The sequence below is a fragment of the Petaurus breviceps genome, unplaced genomic scaffold (assembly GCF_028583685.1).
Source record: "Petaurus breviceps papuanus isolate PSGF00001 unplaced genomic scaffold, PetGlider_PUasm1.0 126, whole genome shotgun sequence".
Lineage (NCBI taxonomy): Eukaryota > Metazoa > Chordata > Mammalia > Diprotodontia > Petauridae > Petaurus > Petaurus breviceps.
In genome coordinates, this window is record NW_027185655.1 from 27,469,206 (window position 1) to 27,491,140 (window position 21,935).

At 38.3% G+C, this 21,935-nt stretch overlaps 1 protein-coding gene across 1 annotated transcript in view; it reads right to left on the reverse strand.

Annotated features, from left to right (window-relative positions):
• GRID2 (glutamate ionotropic receptor delta type subunit 2) overlaps window positions 1-21,935 on the reverse strand; it is a 919,201-nt gene that overhangs the window by 652,451 nt on the left and 244,815 nt on the right. The gene's annotated exons all lie outside the window — the stretch shown is intronic.

Here is a 21,935-nt window from a genome sequence, read left to right on the forward strand (position 1 = left end):
TACTTGAGCTATGGAAACTATAAATTATACTGAGTCATGCAAAAATATCACTGTCATATTCCAACCACAGCCAACATTCTTCCAACTCTTGATCCAGTGATACTAAAAACAATAACAATAATAGCATTTCTACAATGTTTCAAGGTTTGCAAAGTCCTTAAAATATTATATTATTCTCACAACAAACCTAGGACATAAGTGATGTTATTAGCCCTGTATTACAAATGAGGAATATGAAGCAGAGGTAAAATTACTTCTCCAAGATCACACAGTTACTAAATATTTGGCTTCAGATTTTAACTGAGATCGTATGGACTCCAAGACCAATGATCTATCCAACTTGCCACCTATAATTCTACCCCATAATGAAATACAGTTAAGCGAAATACACATGCCTTAATTTGCTTCCTTTTGAATCTAGAATTCATCACATGTCAGTCAGGAGAAAAAGCTATGCTATAATAACAGGTCAAGTCAAAATTTATCGCCACAATGATCAGAGTTCTGATAGCTCTTAATGCTGTTTACGTTATCATGGTTGTTGTATAAACTTTTTTTGCTGATTCTGTGCATTTCACTTTGCATTCATTCATACAAATGTGCCCAAGTTTCTCTGGATATTTCATATTTCTTTTGGAGCAATAATATTCAGTAAAAGTCATATACTGCAATTTATTTCATCATTCCACTTTATTCCAATTCTTTGCTATCACAAAAAAAAAGTGCTACCATAAATATTTTTTGAGTACATGGAAACTTTCTTTCAGTTTTTCAATTCCAGTGGCATATATCTAGTAGCACTATCACAGTGTCAGAAAGTATATCCAGTCTAGGAACTTTTTCAAAATAATAACAGATTTCTTTCCAGAACAGTTGGGCTAATATATGTCTTGAAAGAAATACTTAAGTTATGTGTCGATCTTTCCACAGCCCCTACAAACATTTAGGATTTGTATATTTCATTATCTTTGCCAATCTCAAACTTGTTTTGATATGCATTTCTCTTATCATTATGTAGAACATATTTTCATATGTTTGTTGATAATTTTCATTTCCTTTTTCGAAAACTGCCTGTTCTTTTCCTTTTAGCACTTTGTATTGGGGATTAGATATCAGCTTATTATAATAATCTGCTGTGGATTTCCCTTCATTTAACAGTTTCTCAGTTTATTTTAGTTATAATGATCTTGTTCATGACAGAATTTTTAATTGCATGTTATCAAAATTGTCTATTTTTGCTTTCAAGATCATCTCTATCCCTTATTTATTTCAGAATTCTCTACCTATCCATAGTTGAAGAAGGTCTCTTCTTCCAGACTCCTCTATTTTTCTTCTTAAATTATACAGTCTTTTGTATTTAGGTTGCATTTCAATTTGGAGCTTTTTTATGGAATATAATACAAGATGGTGATATAAACATAATTTCTAACAAATTGATTTCCATTCCCCCCAGAGGTTTTTTGTTATATAGAAGGAAGTATCTTTCCTTGGTGATATTAACATATTGGTAAATGGAGGTGGCATAAGATGCAAGTGGGAGTACAGGCATTTTTAAAAGTATTATTCGTATAAATAAAAATTAAATAATGCAAAAGGAGGAACGATTAATATTCTTCAATGGGATGCTTAATACATTAAGCAGAATAATAATGCTCCTCTGAGTTACAATATAGATACCGTACGTATACATATTTATATACTCTAGGTTGGGGGATGGGGCTTTTTGATGAGAGGGAAGCAGTCAAGAATTTCATTCCCATAGGGAATATCTCACATGGGAGTTTCAGTAATGCATATGGGAAATCCACTCTAATCCATCTTTGGTTCAGCCACCAAAGTGATTATCCTAAAGTTCATGCCCAACTACGTCACTCTCCTATTTAATCAAGTCCAGTGGTTTCCTATCATTTCCAGCAACAAATACAAAAACTTCTATCTAGCATTCAAGTTCTTTTATAACCTATCCACTTCCTATCTTTCCATTCCTATACTTTACTTCCACCATGTACTATTCAATCCAAAGACACTGGCCTCCTTGCTGTGCCATGAACTGTACATTCCATCTCCAGGTTCTGGGTGTTTCCACTCACTGTCTCTCATGCCTGGTACGCATTCCCTCTCATCTCCATTTCCTTTAAGACACAACTAAAATCCCATCTTCTACAGCCAGCCTTTCCCAATCTCTCTTAATTCTTGAGCCTTCCTTCTTTTAATTATTTCCTATTTATTCTATACAAGGCTTGCTTGTACATTTTTGTTTGCTGATTTTCCCTTCCATTAGACTGTAAACTCCTTGAGGACATGGACTGTCTTTCGCCTCTTCTTGTATCCCTACTACTTTTCTCAGTTCCTGGCACATAATAAGAACTCAATCAATGTTTACTGACTGACTGGGTCTTGTAAGAAGAGGGACAGGGCTCAGAGTGGCAACAATGATTATGTATAGAACTACATCTTCCTTATAAAAGCTTTGTTCACCCCTGACAATAACAGTTTGAGAATCAGAATCCATATGGCTATTTCTAAATAAGATAAGAAGGATGTAATATGCTTTTCTATTGGATGATGACCATACTTAACATTTTAAAGCAGAAAGGGATATTTAAAAATAATTTAATTCCAGCCCTTTCTTTGTTTTACATATGAAGATACCAAGGCCTGTGGAAGTTAAATGACTTAAATCATATAACTTGTTCATGGCAGAGATGGGATAAGGATCCAGGTCCCCTGCCTATGATCTTTGCATCTTACAACACTACCTTTCCTGCTTGTTTTAGTCTTAAACTAAGTAGATGTGACTGAAAAGATGCTTAGGGAGAAGATACAAGCAATAACATGGTGTAAGTTTTCACCAGCTTATGTGGCTTAAGCACAGTCCCACTTTAATTTGTTCTGTGATGGTTCCTGGGGAATCTATATTCCTTACTTCTTCTAATATTATTACCTTTTATTTCCCCTCTTTGGGATAACTTTATTGGGGGGAAAAAGCTCATTAAGGCTTGAGAATTTATTTTAAAATTTCAATGCTTGCCTTTGAAATTAATTAGAAATTTCCAATCTTCAGCTTCTGCCCTACAGGACAGATGTTTCTTTCCCTCAACAGATGGCAATTTAGGTCATACTTTAATATGTTTAGTTTATTGGCATCAACCCTATTTTGGGCTTTACACAACGTATATCACATTGCCCATTTTCTCCACAGTAAAGTATGCCACTCTTAGAATTTTGGACTGGGTTCAATCCACCCTGAATTTTAGTCACACCACAAAATAGCTCTCTTTGTGATTTTATTTCAGTCAGTGTGATCTATTTCAACTATCTATGCTAATGGCTCTCAAATCTACAAAATCCAAGCTCCCACCCAGGTTCCAGGCTTGTATTTCTTACTCTCTAAAGGATATTTTCACATGAGTGTTGAATGGTAACATAAAACCTAACATTTTAATTATCAAATTCATAATTCCCTTTATATTTTTCCCTTCCCCAAATTATACATTTTTGATAATGAGACTCATTTTTTAATGGAACTTCTATCATTTTTTTATCTTACAAGCTTGAAACCCCCAAAGTTTGACTTTTGCTTCTCTCATTGACTCCTCATATTTAATCAATTCCCCGGGTGTGTGAAGCATTTTTTCTTTAATATATCTTGGAATTCTCCCTTTCCATACATAAGCATTGTTGCCACTCTGAGCCCTGTCTCACTTCTTACAATGAATATCTGTAATTACTTCCTATCTGGATTCTTCTTTTTCCAACCATCCTATAATTGCTATGAGAATAAATTTGGATATTGACTAATACCTAACACTAAACAATTTCATTATATCTACCTATAACTAGAAGAATTCTAGAAACAGAAGGGAACAAAGCATAGACATGGATCAAGACTAGAACATGTCAGACTAGCATTAGCCATCGTGAAGAAGGAGTGTGGAGTGATCAGTGGTTATACTGGGAAGATGTTGGAACCAAACAATTATGATCAGGAGATGGAGAGATAGAACCATTGGTAGTTACTTGCTACTAGTCAAGGTAGAATGCTCATAAGTGGGGAAATGAACCAGTAAGGGAGTATCGGAGCAAAACTAAAGAATCCCCTTCCCTCCCAGGGGACTGACAAGTAAAAAAAAGAGCCTTTTGCCAAATACAAATTATTATTGATGGTTTTCCTAAGCATACCTGATATAGGATGAGTGTTGCATGTGTGAAAGATCTTAATTCGAGTTGGTCCTCTAATATGGAGTTCAACATATTCACATTCACTTATCTATTAGTTCTCTTTATTTTTTTCTAACAGTTATACTGCATCAGAGCAGGTTGGGAAATAATTGAAAGGCTTGTTACAGACCAATTCTGCTGATTATTTGCAGTTGTTACTGTTCTTCTGTTTATTCACACAGGGCAAACATTCCAATATCTGAGAATGTGAATATTAACACTGAATCTTCCCTGCTTAAAAGATTCCATTGACTTCCCAAGGCATTTCCTCATCAAGTTTCTATGAAGCAACTCTGTCTAATTTCTTTAGGGCTTTTTTCTTCCTTCATAGTCTTTCTAGGCCAAATCATACTTAGCCAACTTTACAGACATATTAAATCTGATAAGGGGTCTTTAGGATTATATTTTCTACCCACTTCCCCACTTTGATCCATACTCCATCCAGCTGCCAAAGTGAGCATCTTAAACTGCAGGTCTGACCACATCACTCTCCCTTTCTAATCAGCAAAATCCAATAACTTCCTAGGATTAAATATTAACTTCTCTTTTTGACTGTTAAAGCTCTCCACAATATAAACCTTTTCTACCTTCCCAGTTTTCTTACCTTCCACTCCACTACAAGGACTTTACAATCCAGAATACTGCCTCTCTGGAATATGTATCTTTTCACTGCCTCTCCCCAAACACATGGAATCCTCTGCCTTCTCACCTCCATCTCCTGGCTTTTCAGGTTTCTTCAAGTCACAGCTCAAACCCTATTTTCTGTAAGAGTGCCACCCCTTTGAGATAATATCTAATTGATTCTGTCTCTATCTTGTTTGAAAATACTTGTTTGCCTCTTTTCTTCTCCATTAGACAGACTGTGAGTTCCCTGAGAGCAAAACTGTCTTTGATGTTTTTTTAGTATCTCTGCATAGCAGGTACTGAATAAGAGCTTTTGGTCTGATAGATTTCATTTCATAGATGAGGAAACCAAAGCTAAGGAAAGTAAGATTACATAGGTAGGATAAAAGCTGTTCCAAGTCCTGACTCTTGCACAACTTCCAAAATTCTGCCCCTGATACTCTCTCTGTTACTACTGGGCAAGTCACTTAACTTCTTCCATTCTCAATTTCCTCTTTTTAAAAGCATATACACAGGTGGAGCCAATATGGCGGAGTAGAAGCATGACCTTCCTGCTGCTCCTGCTTTCACCTTCCCAAATCCATGTAAAAAGGGGACTCTAAACAAACTTTGGAGCCACAGAACCCACAAAATGACACAGAGAAGCTAACCTCCCACTGAGGAGAGCCCAGCAGGCCAGCAGGAATCAGCCAGCACAGTGCTCTGGGAGCCTAGCCCAGCCCCACACCTCAGATTTAGCCCCAGGGTGGGCCTGACCAGCTGCCGGCCAGACAGAATCCAGATCAGCTGCAGCTGTGGCCATTTCCAGAAGTATCAACATATAGATGTGAAGGAAAAAGTGAGAGGTCAGTGCAGTCTGGACTTTGGGACCCAGTAAGTGGGAGTGTGTAGCTTTTGCCCCCGGGATGAGAAGCCGCCTGCACAGCCAGCCAGCACCAAGTGGCAGCTTTAGCTCCTGGCCTGCAGAGTGTAGGGAGACCAAGCACCAGTCTGAGGGGTAATCATTCTTGCTTTAACCTGCTTGGATCTGGATTGCAGTCTAGATTGAAGGTCAGGGTGTGTGTCCAGCTTGCCAGAGAGTGTGGAGGCCTCTGAGAGGGCACCCATCTAATAACTCCAGCAGCTGAGAAAACTCCAGCATTTGGGACAAAAGCTCCCCTGTCTGGTGGCAGAGACCTACTGTGGCAAAAAGCCCAGGGGTCAAGTGACTGAAGGGAGACATGACCAGGCAAAGGAAACAGAGCAGACAGAAGATTCCAACATTACACTCCTATTTTGGGGACAAAAAGGAGCAAAGCATGGAACAGGAGGAAGACAGTGAAGTCAGAACTCCTGAACCAAAAGCTTCAAAGGAAAACATGAGCTGATTACATGCCATAGAGGACTTTAAGAAGCAAATAAGAGAAGTGGAGGAAAAATTGGGAAGAGAAATGAGAACAATGCAAGAAAATTATGAAATGAGAGTCAACAGCCTGACTGAGGAAAATAATACCTTAAAAAATAGACTAACTCAAATGGCAAAAGAGGCTCAAAAAGGCAATGAGGAGAAGAATGCCTTAAAAAGCCTAATTTTCCAGATGGAAAAAGAATCTCAAAAGCTCAATGAGGAGAATCATTGCTTCAGATTGGAACAAATTGAAGCTAATGACTTTCTGAGAAATCGAGATGCTGTTAAACAGATCCAAACAAATGAAAGAATAGAAGGCAAGGTTAAATATCTCATGGGAAAACCCACTGACATGGAAAATAGATCCAGGAGAGATAATTTAAAAATTATTGGACTACCTGAAATCCATGATCAAAGTAAGAACCTAGAAATCATCCTCCAGGAAGTTTTCAAAGAAAACTTCCCTGATGTTTTGTAACCAGAGGGCAAAATAGAGGTTGAAAGAATCCACCAATCACCTCCTGAAAAAGATCCCAAAAAAGAAGACTCCTAGGAATATTATAGCCAGGTTCCAGAATTCCCAGATTAAGGAGAGAATATTACAAGCAGCCAGAAAGAAACAATTTGAATATTGTGGAAACACAAACAGGATAACCCAGGATCTGGCAGCTTCTGCACTGAGGGATCACAGGGCTTGGAATATGATATTCTGGATGTCAAAAGAGCTGGGATTGAAACCAAGAGTCACCTACCCAGCAAAACCGAGTATCATGTTTCAGGGGAAAATATGGTCATTCAGTGGAACAGAGGACTCTCAAGAATTCTTGCTGAAAAAAAAAAAACAGAGTTGAATAGAAAATTTGACATTCAGATATAAGAAGCAAGAGAAACATGAGAAGGTAAACAGGGAAAAGAAATTATAAGGAACTTATCAAAGTTGAACTATTAACATTCCTACATGGAAAAACAATAATTGTAACTTATGAAACTATTCTCAGTAGTTGAAGGGAATATATATATATATATATATATATATATATATATATATACATATATATGTGTGTGTGTGTGTGTCTATATATGAGGAAATATGGGCATATGAATACATATGTGAATGTGTGTATATATGTTTACAAGTATACATAGATAGAGGGCACAGGACCAATTTAACAGAAAGGGATGATACTTAAAAGGTGAAATTAAGAGGTGAGAGAGGAATATAATGAGAGGAGATGGGGAGAGACATAATGGGGTAAAGTATCTCATACAGAAGAGGCAAGGGAAAATGATTACAATAGAGGGGGAGAATAGGAAGGCAAAAGGGAATGGGTCAACCTTATTCCCATTGAATTTAGCTTGAGGAGGGAATGAAATACACACTAAATAGGGTATCTCACCCTACAGGAGAGTAGCAGGGGAAGGGGATTGTAATGCCAATCAAGGCAACTTCCCAAGGTTCAAAATACCAGCATAGGTGCTCTCCATTTTATTCAGTGACAAATTAAGAACAGAGAGAATCAAAATATAACATAATTCAAAATACAGCATTCACCAAGTATAATCCAATCAAGTAATACTCCACCCCTGGACATTACATTCTTTTAATCAATCACAAAGTCCCTCTTCTAAATACTTCTCCACCCCTAGGCTGTACATTCATTTAGTCAATCACAAAGCCCCTCTTCTCAAATGGAGATTATTTTCCAATCATAAGTAAAGTACATTCACTTGTTCAATCACAGAGCACAAAAAAGTCAAAAGTTTCCCACCCTTGGATTACAACTGAATAGGCCATCTACCCCAGAGTTACAACAAGCTTAAGCACAGCATTTAATACCCAAAGAGAGGTCTTTTCTTCATCTTTATCCTAGGCAAGTTCTCAGCAATCTTTGTTCCTGGGGAGACAAAGCTTAGCAAGGCCACAAGATACCCTAACAGTCTCTTCATTAATTAATTCTCTGTCTGCAGAACAGTCTCAGGAGCTCTGAACCAACAGCAAGGTTCCAGGCCCTCTACAACAACAGGACTGCCTTTCACCAGTGCACAAATCTGGCAAAACAACATAAAAACAGACCAAGTACCAGCATAACAGCCATATCTCCTCAGTCCTTGGCAGCTCTGGGTGGCAGCTCTCAAAAGTCCAAGGCAATTCAAACTGGCCCTCAGCAATCCTCTCTGTCTCTCTCTGCCTCCAAGATGCTGCTTCCAAAAAGTTCTCCTGCCTCTCTCTTAGCTTGTGTCTCTCTAAATTTACATCACCAGCTCCTCCCAGTTCAGCCCTCTCTTTTCATGTCAACAAGTCCATCCCGCAAGTGGGATTCACAAGCTCTGGGTTTTAACACAATCAATCCAAACACCAAGCCAATACAGGGGGATCTTTAAATTCCATTACTATTACAGGGATGAGAGGGGTGAGGATGGAAGGGAGGGCAGGCTGGTGGGGAGGGAAGTTGGAAGCACCCACTTTTGAAAAGGGACGGGATCAAAGTAGAAAACAGAACAAGTGGGAGGTGGGATAGGAGGGAGGGAAATATAGTCAGTCTTTTACAATATATCTACTATGTTAGTGTTTTGCATTAGCCACACATGTACAACCTATACTGAACTGCTTATCTTCCCAGTAAGCGTGGGTGACAAGGGAGGAAAGGAATGTATCTGGAATTCAAAGTTTTAAAATCAAATATTCAAATATATACTATTATTAATACTATTTAACATGTAATTGGGAAATAAGATATACAGGCACTGGGGCATAGAGATCCCCTGGAAAAGTCGAAAGGAGTATGGGAGAAAATATGGGAGAGATCAGATTGGAGGAGGAGATATCCTGTGGGACTGCTATTTTGGGGCATGGGTAAGGGGAAAATGGGGAGAAAATTTGTAACTCAAAATCTGGCAGAAATGAATGATGTAAATCAGAAGTTAATAAAGCATTAAAAAAAAACATATACATATATATCAGATAGGTGAAAGAGTAGATAAACTGCCAAACCTGGGGTGAGGAAAACTCATTGTTCTAAATTCAAATCTGACCTCAGACACTTACTAACTGCATGAACCGGGACAACACACTTAACTGTTTATCTCAGTTTCCTCACCTGTAAAAGGAGTTAGAGGGGAGAATCGCAAACATTCTAGTATCTATGTCAAGAAAACCCTAAATGGGGTCATGAATAGTTATACAAAATTTAATAACACCCCCCCACACACCCACACACACATATACATATATCCCCTTTCTTCCTCCCTCCCCCATCCCTTTCCAATTTAAAATCCTTTCAATTAGGTTTTCTAAATTCCAGAAAATATATAGGATTTTCTTAGGTCACTGACCAGGAGCCTGCAATTCCTATATTTTAAAATATGGACTAAAAATCTAAATCCTGGGGCGGCCAGGTAGCACAGTGAGTAAGAACACTGGCCCCAGTGTCGGGATGACCTGGGGGAATGAATCTGGGCTCATATACTTAGCACTACACCCAGAAATAACTAGCCATGTAACCTTGAAAAAGTTACTTAACCCCAATTGCTTTAAAAAAATATAAATCCTCCGATTAGAACCATTTTTTTTTGACTAGCTGTTGAATTCCAAAATCTGATTTCTCTTTTGAAGTCCTTGCCTTCATTTGATAGCACTGATGAAAACACATGACCTCTGTCTCTAAGGTCTTATATTTTGAGACCATGACTTTATAATTTTTAGGGCTTTCTATATACCTTCTAGAATCACTGGAAACCACATGGATGACAAAAATGGTGAGGTAGGAATTAATCCTCATGTTGGAAAAAAGTTAGGAGATCACTTTTATTTCCTACAGACATACTTGCAAGCCAACTGATCACTCACTTCATGTTATAAGGTTCAAAAAAGAGGAGGAGTAATCAGAGAAGGAGAAGGAAGCAGAATTGTGAAAGGTTTGGAAATTATGGAAAAGGCTTTTTTGTGAAGACAGCATTTTGGTGAAGGATTTGGGAAGCTGAAGTAGAAAAAGGGGGTGAGATCTAGTGAAGGAAGATTGAAGGTGAAGGAAGAGAGGAAGGAGGCATGAGACAGAGGAGGGATTAAATAGTAGAACTTGAAGGGAATAAGAACAATTTTGTAATGATCTCAATAGACTGTGCAGAGGCTACATTTTCCCCAATGTCAGGTGATTATCCTTGTTTGAAAGATCAGCTGATCTTCTTCCCAGAAGAAGAGTTAAAAGGTTTTTATGAACTACTCACCTCTCCCTGCATGGAATAAAATATTCCTTAAATATAGAAACAGGGGGAGGGGGGTTGACATGGCAGAGCCAAGATGGCAGACTAAAAGCAGGAACCTTCTTAAGCTCACACACCAACCACCTACAACACCTGTAAAATATGACTCTAAACAAACTTTAGAGCTACAGAATCCACAAAGTGACAAAGAGAAACAAATCTCCCAATGAAGGCAGCCTGGCAGGCTGACAAGAAGAGTCTATCACACCAAAATCGGGGCTGAGCACAGTCCCCTGGGGGACACCCAGGCCCAGACCCAGGGTGGCCCCAACCTGCAGCACAGACTGGCCGGAGCAGACTTCAGAAGAGTGAATCATCAGCATCTATGGCAGTTTCCAGACTTCTCAAGCCATAAACACCAAAGAGAAAGCAAAAGGTCAGTAGGGAACTCTGTTGGAATTGAGTAATAAAAGAGTATGATCCAGCCCCTACCACCAGGGTGAGAAGTGGTGGAGGCACAGTGGCTGCAACTGCTGCCATGTGGCTTCCTCCAGTGCTCCTGGCCTGTAGATCATAGGTGGACCAAGAGATCATTCAGAACTCAATTCCTCTTGCTTTGACCTGCTTGGATCTGGGTTGTGGTCATGGGTTGTGGTGCTGAGAAGAGAAATGCCAATATGCAAAAGCTTGTGGGGCTTGTAGAAAGGGTACCCTCCTCAAGCTCTGGCAAGGGTGAAAACCCCAGAAATTTTGGACTTTTTCTCCATTCTGGAAGCAGGGTTCTACCACGGAAAGAGTTAAAAATTCAAATAATATGCTGGCAAGATGAGCAAGCAGAGGAGGCATAATCAGACCATAGAATCCTTTTTTGGGGACAAAAAGGATCAAAATGTGGAGCCAGAGGAAGATGACAAAGTGGGAACTCCTTCATAAAAAGCGTCCAAGAAAAATATGAAGTGGTTACGGGCCATGGAGGAGCTCAAGAAGGATTTTGAAAATCAAGTAAGAGAAGTGGAGGAAATATTGGGAAGAGAAACAAGGATGATGCAAGAAAATCATGAAAAGCAAGTCAAAAGCCTCCTAAAGGAGACCCCAAAAATACTGAAGAAAATAACAACTTAAAAATAGACTAACTCAAATGGCAAAAGAGGCCCAAATATTCAATGAGGAGAAGAATTCCTTAAAAAGCAGAATTGCCCAGATGGAAAAAGAATTTGAAAAACTCACTGAAGAGAATAATTCCTTCAAAATTATACTGGAGCACGTGGAAGCTAATGACTTTATGAGAAATCAAGATACTATTAAAAAGATCCAAACAAATTAAAAAATAGAAGGCAATATGAAATATCTCATTGGAAAAACCACTGACCTAGAAAATAGATCCCAGGAGAGATAATTTAAAAATTAGTGGGCTACCTAAAAGCCATGATCAAGAAAAGAGCCTAGAAAACATCCTTCAAGAAATTCTCAAGGAAAATTGCCTGGATATTCTAGAACCAGAGGGCAAAATAGAAATTGAAAGAATTCATTCATCTCCTCTTGAAAAAGATCCCCAAAAGAAAACTCCTAGGAATGTTATAGCCAAATTCCAGAGTTCCCAATCTCAAGGAGAAAATATTACAAGCTTTCAGGAAGAAACAGTTTGAGCATTGTGGAAAAAAGATTAGAATAACACAAGATCTAGCAGATTCTACATTAAGGGATTGAAAAGCTTGGTATATTATATTCCAGAGGTCAAAGGAGGTAGGATTAAAACCAGGAATCACCTGCCCAGCAAAACTGAGAATAATACTTCAGGGGAAAATGTGGATATTAAATAAAATAGAGGACTTTCAAGTCCTCTTGATGAAAAAACAAGAGTTGTATAGAACATTTGACTTTGAAATACATGGCATAAGAAGGTAAATAGGAAAAAGAAATCATAAGGAACTTAATAAAGATGAACTGTCTACATTCCTACATGGAAAAATAATCATTGTAACCCATGATATTTTTCTTAGTGTGAGGATAGTTGAAGGGGATATATATGTATATATTTGCATACATACATATATAGGTATGTGTAGGAGGGTTTTGTGTATATAAATACATATATGAGTGATTATATATGTGTGTCCATGTATACATAGACAGAGAACATAGAATCAGTTGAATATGAAGGGATGGATAAAACTAAGAGGTGAGAGAGGAACATATTGAGAGAAGGAGAAAGGAAGAGATAGAACAGGGTAAATTTTCTCATATAAAATCAATCAAACCATAGAATCCTTTTTTAGGGACAAAAACTTCCAAGAGACATCTATTACAATGAAGGGGAAGAGCAGGAAGGTGCAAGGCAATGGGTCAACCTTACTCTCAATGAATTTGGATGAGGAGGGAATAATATACACACTCAATTGGGTATCTAACCCCACAGGAAAATACGGGGGTGGAGGAAGGGAATAAGAGGGAGGATGATGGAAGGGAGGGCAGATTGGGGGAGAGGGTAATTAGAAGCAAACATTTGAAAATGGACAGGGTCAAAGAAGAAAATAGAATAAGTGGGCAGTGGGATATGATGGAGGGAAATATATAGTAAGTCTTTCACAATATAACTACTATGGAAATGTTTTGTGTAACTACACATACACAACCTATACTGAATTGCTTGTCTTCCCAGTAGGGGTGGGTGAGGACAGAAGAAGGGAAAGAATCTGGAAATCAAAGTTTTAAAAACAAATGTTAAAAAAAATGTGTTTTTTTTTTTTTTACGTGCAACTGAGAAATAAGATATACAGGCACTGGGGTATAGAAATCCATCTTGCTCTACTAGACAGTTGGGGAGGGTGATGGGGAAGGTTATAAGAGAGAACAGATTTGGGTAAGTGGTATTCAGTAGGTTAACTATCTTGGGGTAGGGAAAAGATGGGGAAAAAATTGTAACTCAAAATCTTGTAGAAATGAATGCTGAAAATTAAAAATAAAATGCTATCCATCCACAGATAAAAGAAATGATGGTGTCTGAATACAGACTGAAACATAGTTTTTTAAGCTTTATTTTTCCTGAGGGGTTTTTTGGGGGTCTATTTTTTCATAATGACTAATATAGAAATGTTTTGCAAGACTATGCAGGTATAACCTATACCAAATTTTTGCCTTATCAATGAGGCAATAAGGTGGGGATGTAGGAAAAAAAGAGAATTTAGAACTCAGAGTTTTAAAAATGAATGTTAAAAATAGTTTTTACATGTAACTGGGTAAAATACAATATTAAATATAAACAGAAACAAAAACCAAGTATCTGCAGAGGCAGTGGGACACTCTGGCCTATATTAGCAGGAGCAGCAACAACCACAACATCCACTATATTGTGGGTGGGTGGTGGGGGAAGGATTAAAAAATGTCACCCAAAGATCATTTGAAGGACTACAGCAGAGAAATGAAAGTCTTTTCCATGTGAGGCAACTGGACCATAAAAGGAAGAAGAAGCTACTTGTTCAAAAAGGAATGAGAATGTGGATCCATGACTGTCAGGTGAGATCTACCAGTAAGGAAAAGAGGTAGAAAATTGATGTCTTTCTACCTGAGGGTGAATTATCCCCTTTCTTCATGGCTTCCTTTATTCTTTTTTCAATTTATTTTTAGTTTACAACATTCATTTCCCAAAGATTTTGAGTTACAGATTTTCTTTCCATTTCTTCCCTACCTCCCACCCCAAGATAGGAAGCATGTTGAATACCCCTTCCCCCAATCTGCCTTCTCTTATATCCCCCATAAATTCCCCCCTTACTTTCTTGTAGGGCAAGATGAATTTCTATACCCCAGTGCCTTTATACCTTATTATCTGGTTGCATGCAAAAAAATTTGACAATTGTTTTTAAAACTTTGAGTTCCAGATTCTCTCCTTTCTCCCCTCCTCACCCATATCCACTGACAAGACAAGCAATTTAGTATAGGTTATACATGTGTAGTAATGCCAAAAATTTCCATAGTAGTCATACTGTGAAAGACTAACTATATTTCCCTCCATCCTATGCCACCCCACATTTGTTCTATTTTCTCCTTTGACCCTGTCCCTTTTAAAAAGTGTTTGCTTCTAACTACCCTCTCCCCCAATTTGCCCTCTCTTCTATCATTCCCCCTCTTATCTCCTCCCCCGCTACTTTCCTATAGGGTAAGATACCAAATTGAGTATGTATGTTATTCCTTCCTTAAGCCAAATCCAGTGTAAGGTTGACTCTTTTCCTCTCACCTTCCTGCTCTTCCCCTCCATTGTAACAGCCTTCTCCTGCCTCATTCATTCAATATAATCCACCCCATTCTATCTCTTCCCCTCTCCTTTTCCCAATGTATTCCTCTGTCACCTCTTAATTTTTTTTTATATCATTCCTACATATTCAACTCACTTTGAGCCCTATGTCTATGTATACATGTACAAACATAAACACACACATATACACAAATACCCACCCACCCATACATAATTACATATATCCATACATAACCCTTCAACTATCTTCATACTGAGAAAAGTCTCATGAGTTACAAATATAGCCTTTCCAATTAGGAATGTAAACAGCTTAACTTTAATAAGTTCCTGATGATTTCTCTTTCCTGTTTAACTTTTCATGCTTCTCTTGCTTCTTGTATTTGAAAGTCAAATTTTCTGTTCAGCCCTGGTTTTTTCATCAAGAATACATGAAAGACCTCCATTTCATTGAATGTCCACATTTCCCCCTGAAGTATTATGCTAAGTTTTGCTGGGTAGGTGATTCTTGGCTTTAATCTTAGCTCCTTTGACCTCTGGAATTTCATATTCCAATCCCTTAAATCCCTTAAGGTAGAAGCTGCTGAATCTTGTGTTATTCTGATTGTGTTTCCACAATACTCCAATTGTTTCTTCTTGACAACTTTTAATATTTTCTCCTGGAGCTGGGAACTCTAGAATTTAGCCATAATTTTCCTAGGAGTTTTCTTTTGGGGATCTTTTCAAGAGGCAATCAGTGAATTCTTTCGATTTCTATTTGCCCTCTGGTTCTAGAACATCAAGGTGATTTCCCTTGAGAATTTCTTGAAAGGTGATTTCTAGGCTTTTTTTTTACCTTGTCTTTCAGATAGCCAATAATTTTCAAATTATTTCTCCTGGGATCTATTTCCTAGGTTAGTGGTTTTTTTAATGAGATATTACACATTGTCTTGTATTTTTTTTCATTCATTTGGACTTGTTTTATAGTATCTTTATTCCTCATAAAGACATTAGCTTCCATTTGCTCCAAAGTAATTTTGAAGGAATTATTCTCTTCAGTGAGTTTTGAAATTTCTTTTCATCTGGGCAATTTGGCTTTTTAAGGCATTCTTCTCCTCATTGACTTTTTGGGCCTCTTTTGCCATTTAATTAATTCTATTGTTTAAGGTGTTATTTTCTTCAGTCAAGCTGTTGACTCTCTTTTCATGATTTTCTTTCATTATTCTTATTTTCCTTCCCAATTTTCCCTCTGTTTCTCTTACTTGATTTACAAAGTCCTTTTTGAACTCCTCCATGACCTGTGACCATTTTATATTTTCCTTGGAGGATGCAAGAGTTTTGTCTTTATTGTCTCCTTCCAGTTCTATGTTTTGATCTTCTTTGTCCCCCAAAAAAGTTTCTATAGTTTCATCGAGGTTCCTCTGTTTGCTCATCCTGTCAACTGTTTACTTGACTTTTGACCCCTTTGCCATTGTAGAACTCTGCTTCCAGAGTAGAGAGTGCTGTGTCCCAAATTTCTGGGGTTTTATGCAGCTGCTGTCAGAGTTTTTCTAGGCACTGTCCTCAAAACTGTGAGGACATTCTCTCCACAGCCTCAGCAAGCTCTGCCACTAGTGCTCCTCACCCCAGGACCACCACCCAAGACTGTGACCCAAATCCAAGTAGGGAAAAGTAAGATAATCCTGCCTTCACACCAGCAAGAGATTCCTGCAAATGCCCTCTGGACAGTCACTTGGTCTACCTATGATCTGTAGGACAGGAGCAAGAAGCAGTACCAGTGACTGCATTTGCAGCCACTGCCACCTCTGCCACTCCTGTGTCGGGAGTCAAACCATGCTTTTCTCTTACCCTGTTCCAACAGAGTTCCCCCACTAATCTTTTCCTTTCTCTTTGGTGTTTATGGATTGCGAAGTCTGGAAACCACCATATTTGCCAGTGATTCACTCTCCTGAAGTCTGCTCTGTATGGTCCCTGCCATGAGTCTGGGCCGGCAGAGTTCTTGTGGCACTGCCCTGTGTTTCCAGCCCATTGTGATGGACCATTTCTGTCAGCCTGCCAGGCTGCCTTCAGTGGGAAATTTGTTTCTCTCTGCCACTTTGTGGCTTCTGTAGCACTAAATGTGTTTAGAGTCCCTTTTTACAGGTATTGGAGGTGGATGGAGTGGGACCTCAAGCAAGTCCCTGCTTTTACTCTGCCATCTTGGCTCTGCCCCTATGGCTTCATTTCCTGACACTTTTTATTTTCCTTCTCCTGTGGTCTTTCTTTTACTTCTATTCTTTCTTCTTCCAGTCATTTTACTCTTTGAATTCTAATCATTACTCTTTTCCTCAAGCGCTTCTAAATTTCCCATTCCTCAAATGAAACTCTTGTTTTTTTCATAATCCTCAAAAGTCCTTTACAATTCCTCCTTAAAGTCTTTTTCTTCTTACTCTGATCACTCATAACCTTCTCCCACTAAAATCTGGTAGGAAAATCTATATCTTACCTCTATTTTATTGATTCATGGTATCTCCCTTTTGTTCATATATTTAATTCTGTTCTCTTATTTAAGCTTTTGTCTAAGCAGGAAGACCTGGGTAGGAATTTCACCTTAGACCCTGAGAAACTCTGTGACCATGGGAAACTGAGACTGCCTTTCCAGGCACCACTTTTCTCATTTTTTCAGTTTCTTCATTTGTCAGATAAAAAGGCTGGAGTCAGTGACCTCAAAACAACTTCAAATGGTAAGTCAAGAGACCTATCTTAAGCCCTTACTATTCCTGGCACAATATGTAGTGAAGGGTGGGATGAATAAGTGTGGGAATTGTAAATGTTAGTTACCGCTAAAAATTTTACCTTGCTTTCTTGAAATTATCCACCACCTGGGTCAACAGGCTAACTACTACTTTCTTACAATATACCACTCTGGGTCAATATGCCACTGTCTCTATATAATATTTTGTTATAACCATCCAGGCCTCATATACTGACCTTTATTGTAATACAAAAAAATAAATGGACAATATACATGTTATCAAGTATATAAGGTAATTAGTATTTCCATTTTTCTAAATTATTTAGCATGCACAATATCAGAGATCTTATCTCATGTAAATCAGGACACTTTTGTACATATCTTCTATTTATCATTGATTTTTTATTTCAGAGTATCTCATCACTTTATGATATTTTTTATCTTGAAAATGTATCACCTTAAAGATTAATATGTGTTCTGGTAAAATGGGAATTAATGCTAATTTTCTTTAGAACAAAAAGTTCAAGGGGTGGCCAGGTAGCACAGTGAGTAAGAGCACTGGCTCCAGTGTTGAGAAGACCTGGAGATTGAGTCCTGGGCTCAGACACTTAGCACCCACCCAGAAACACCTGGCCATGTAACCTTGAGCAAGTTACTTAACCCCAATTGCTTAGGGGCGGCCAGGTGGCTCAGCGAGTAAGAGCACCGGCTCCCAGTGTCAGGATGACCTGGATCAAATCCGGGCTCAGATACTCAGCACCATACCCAGAAATAACTGGCCGTGTAACCTTGAGCAAGTTACTTAACCCCGATTGCTTAATAAAAAAAAAGAAAAGAAAAAAAAGTTCACATCATAACTGCCTCTCAAATGTAGGATCATGGATAAGATAGATATTTTTAAGGGTTATGGGATTTAAAGATTTTCCATGCCCCATTGGACTTGCTGACATAGCAGGAAGGGGTGGGGCAAGAGGAAGCAGAAGTCAAGCTAGAGTTTCTGCGGTGACTGGCAGTGGTGGCAGCAGTGACAGCAGAGGCAGCGGCAGCAGTAGCGGCCGAGGTGGAAGTGGAGGCACGAACCCCTTTTTGAGCCAGCCAGAATTTCTACTAAGGACTCCCGCTGAGGACTGCCAGGGCCTGGACCTGCTGGGAGCATGCATCCTAGATGCTGAGTAGTTGGGAGAGGAGGACCTTTGCCTGAGGTAGCCTGTTCTGTTTTAAAGGCTTGAGAATGTGGGTTCTTTCTACTTTATCTACCTGTGCCAATTTCATAACTACTCTGATGGCTTTGACTTTCTGGTTTTGGGACTCAGTTATTTGGTATTTTTTAATAAATGTTCTAGCTTTATCCCCCATATAGAGAGCCTGATATATTTTGTGATTAATAACCACATCAGCATATTTATAACTCCCATAGGCATTGTGAATATTGCATTGCTGATACAATATTTTATTCAACAATTCTTCAGCCAACGGTTATAGTACCATAACAAAACGTTTCTGATAGCAAGTATAAAAATGAATTTGAGCTTCATTTTTCCATTTCTATAGAAAGAAGTATTACTGAGCACCAAAAGTGAAGTAGGGAAGAAGGCAGAGTAGTAAGTGGTAATGATAGAGGAGGAGAAGGTAAAGAAGCAAAAACAAAACAAAACAAAACAAAACCCATGGATAATAATCTCCTGAAAAAAAACACACACACACCAGGTTTTGAATAGATTAAATCCCCTAGCACTGAAGGTGAAGACACTTCATTATCATCTTTTTCTTCTTTGTTTGCCTGAAGTCTTTTTGTGTGTGTTTGAAATGGCTCTACACAATTTAAAAATATTTTTAGAAAACTATGGTGACTCCTATTTAATTTTCTTACATTTTACCTTCCAGTTATCTCCACCATTATGTGGTAAAGAAATCTCTGCTTAGGTTCTAATTCAGGCTTTAATGGTAGGGTGTTGAATGGGGAGAAGGCAAATTAGAAGAAGCTGTACTGATAAGGAGAAAATTTATGAAGAAATGGGGGATGGTTGGGTGGCAGAATTTGGAAAAAAAAAGCCCGAATGAGTCTGGGGAAAAGAAATTTGGTAGTATTGAAGAGAGGGAGAAGGACTCAGGCTGAAGGAGGATTAAAGAAGATGAAAAGAGAGAGGAATGGAAAAGGGAGGAGAAGAAAGAGAAAAAGTGGTGATAGAGAAAAAAGAGAAGAGGGAGAAGAATTTGGGAAGGTAGTAAGTGGTACAGCGGATTGGTAGTTCCTCAGTTCAAATTCTGCCTGAGACACTTGCTAGCTGTTTGACATCAGGGAGGTCACAGGATATACCTGTTTCAGTGTACTTATCTCTAAATGGAGTCCATTGGACAGAAAACCTCTCAGTTCAAAATGTATGATTCTTTGATAAGGTAGAGTAAGAGGTTAGGGAAGCAAAGGAAAGGGAATAGAATGTGACCATTGAAGAACTGATAAGACTAATAGGCTATGATAGTAAGAAGAGAAGGGAAAACTTGCAAGGAGACAACTCTCAAAAGTAGTTTGCTACAGCAGTTATCTATGGGAACCACTAGCAACAAGGAAAAAAAAACTGAGCTTCCAGCAAGTATGGAGAAGCCAAGAAAATTTTGCAATGGCCTGTGTAGAAATAAATGTGTGTATATACATATTATATGTGCATGCACATATACATATCTATATGTGTGTAGACACACATATACACATATGTATATGTGGGGGAGGTGACTTGTTTCTGTCACGGGCAAATGATTACCCAATGTTCAGGCTGATAGCAGTTCTAGAAGGGAAAGTAAAATAGTCTCTAGAAAAGCCTGCCCAGCTCTCCATTTGTTAAGATACATAAGGAATTTCGATAGATAGATGATAGATAGATAGATAGATAGATAGATAGATAGATAGATAGATAGATAGATAGATAGATAGATAGATAAACAAATGAATGAATGAACAAACAAACAAAAACTCTAAAATGATTAACTAAGGGCTTCAAAATAAAAGCAAAGAAGAAGAATGATCTGATTGTGTTTAGAGGATGACGAGTAGAACACTGTCACACTGAAGAAAAATCTCAAACAATTCAGTGCAGCTTTATATCTTGATATATCATAGTTACACAATGTCTCTTACATCCATCCCCTTCTCTATATTCATGAGGCTGCAGCATTAGTCTCGGGCACTCATCTCCTCAAGTGCTTCAAAAATCTTAGATTTTTGAGTTGCCTTCAAAATTCAGGTCAGGCACTACCTCTTTCCTATGTGAGTTCTTTTTTCAATTCTTTCAGCTACTAGTTCCTGTCTGATTAAATAAACAACAAAAAAGAGGAAAATAATAAAAATTTACTGATAAGACCCATTACAATTGGCAAAAATCCACCTTCTCTCTCCACCTCCTCCTACCCTTGCCTGAAGAAAAACAAAACCCTTACTACAAACAAATATAGTTAAGCAAAACTAATTTCCACAATGGCCATGTCCAAAATAAATGTTTCATTTCATATTCTGAGATCTTCATCTCTCTATCTAGAGGTGCATAAGCATGCTTCATCATTAGTCCTTTGAAATTGTAATTGGTCATTATGCTGATTAGAGTTACTAATTCTTTTAAAGCTGTTTGTATTTACCATATCATTTTCATTGTATACATGCACTGTTCTGTTCACTATCAGTCTATATAAGTTGTTCTTGGTTTCTTTGAAGTCAACCCCTTCATCCTTTCCTATGGCACAAGAATATTACATCATATTACTATGCATAACTTGTTCAACCATTTCCTGATTGATGGGCATCTCCCCATATTCCCAGGGTCAGCTGGGTTGTGCAGTGGATAGAGGGCTTGGCTTGGAATCAGGAAGACTCATGTTCATAAGTTGAAATCTGGCACTGGCTGTGTGACCCTAGCTGTGTGACTCTGGGCAAATCAGTTAACCCTGTTTGTCTCAGTTCCTCATGTGTAAAATGAGCTGGAGAAGGACGTGGCAAACCATTTCAGTATCTCTGCCAAGAAAACCCCGAAAGGGGCCACAAACAGTGAGACATGACAGAACAACGAGTAAACAACAATAGCAACCTCATATTCCCAGTCTTTGCCAGCTGGCAAAGACTTATATTTTTGTATATCCTTAGAGTTAGTTTTGCTTAGGACTAAACCCTCCATTAATCTACCCTTCCTCCAAAACCCCTTATCCCCTTTCCCTCCCGTTTCCTTATTGATTAAAATATATTTCTGTACACGACTGTATGCATATGTGTATATTCTTTCCTCCTTTGACCAATTTAGATAAGAGTAAGTGTCTTGAAGTGTATTTTGTTAAGATTAATGGAATCAGAAACAGAAGAATTATTGTCATTGGAGGAAATTACGGTCACATAGACAGAAAGGAAATATGAGGAATTAGGGAACCAAATCAGAAATCTGGCAGAGAGACCTGGTATAGTAGTGATAAGAGACTTCATTTATTTCATATCTTCTGATTCTCTCTCTCTCTCTCTCTCTCTCTCTCTCTCTCTCTCTCTCTCTCTCTCTCTCTCTCTCTCTCTC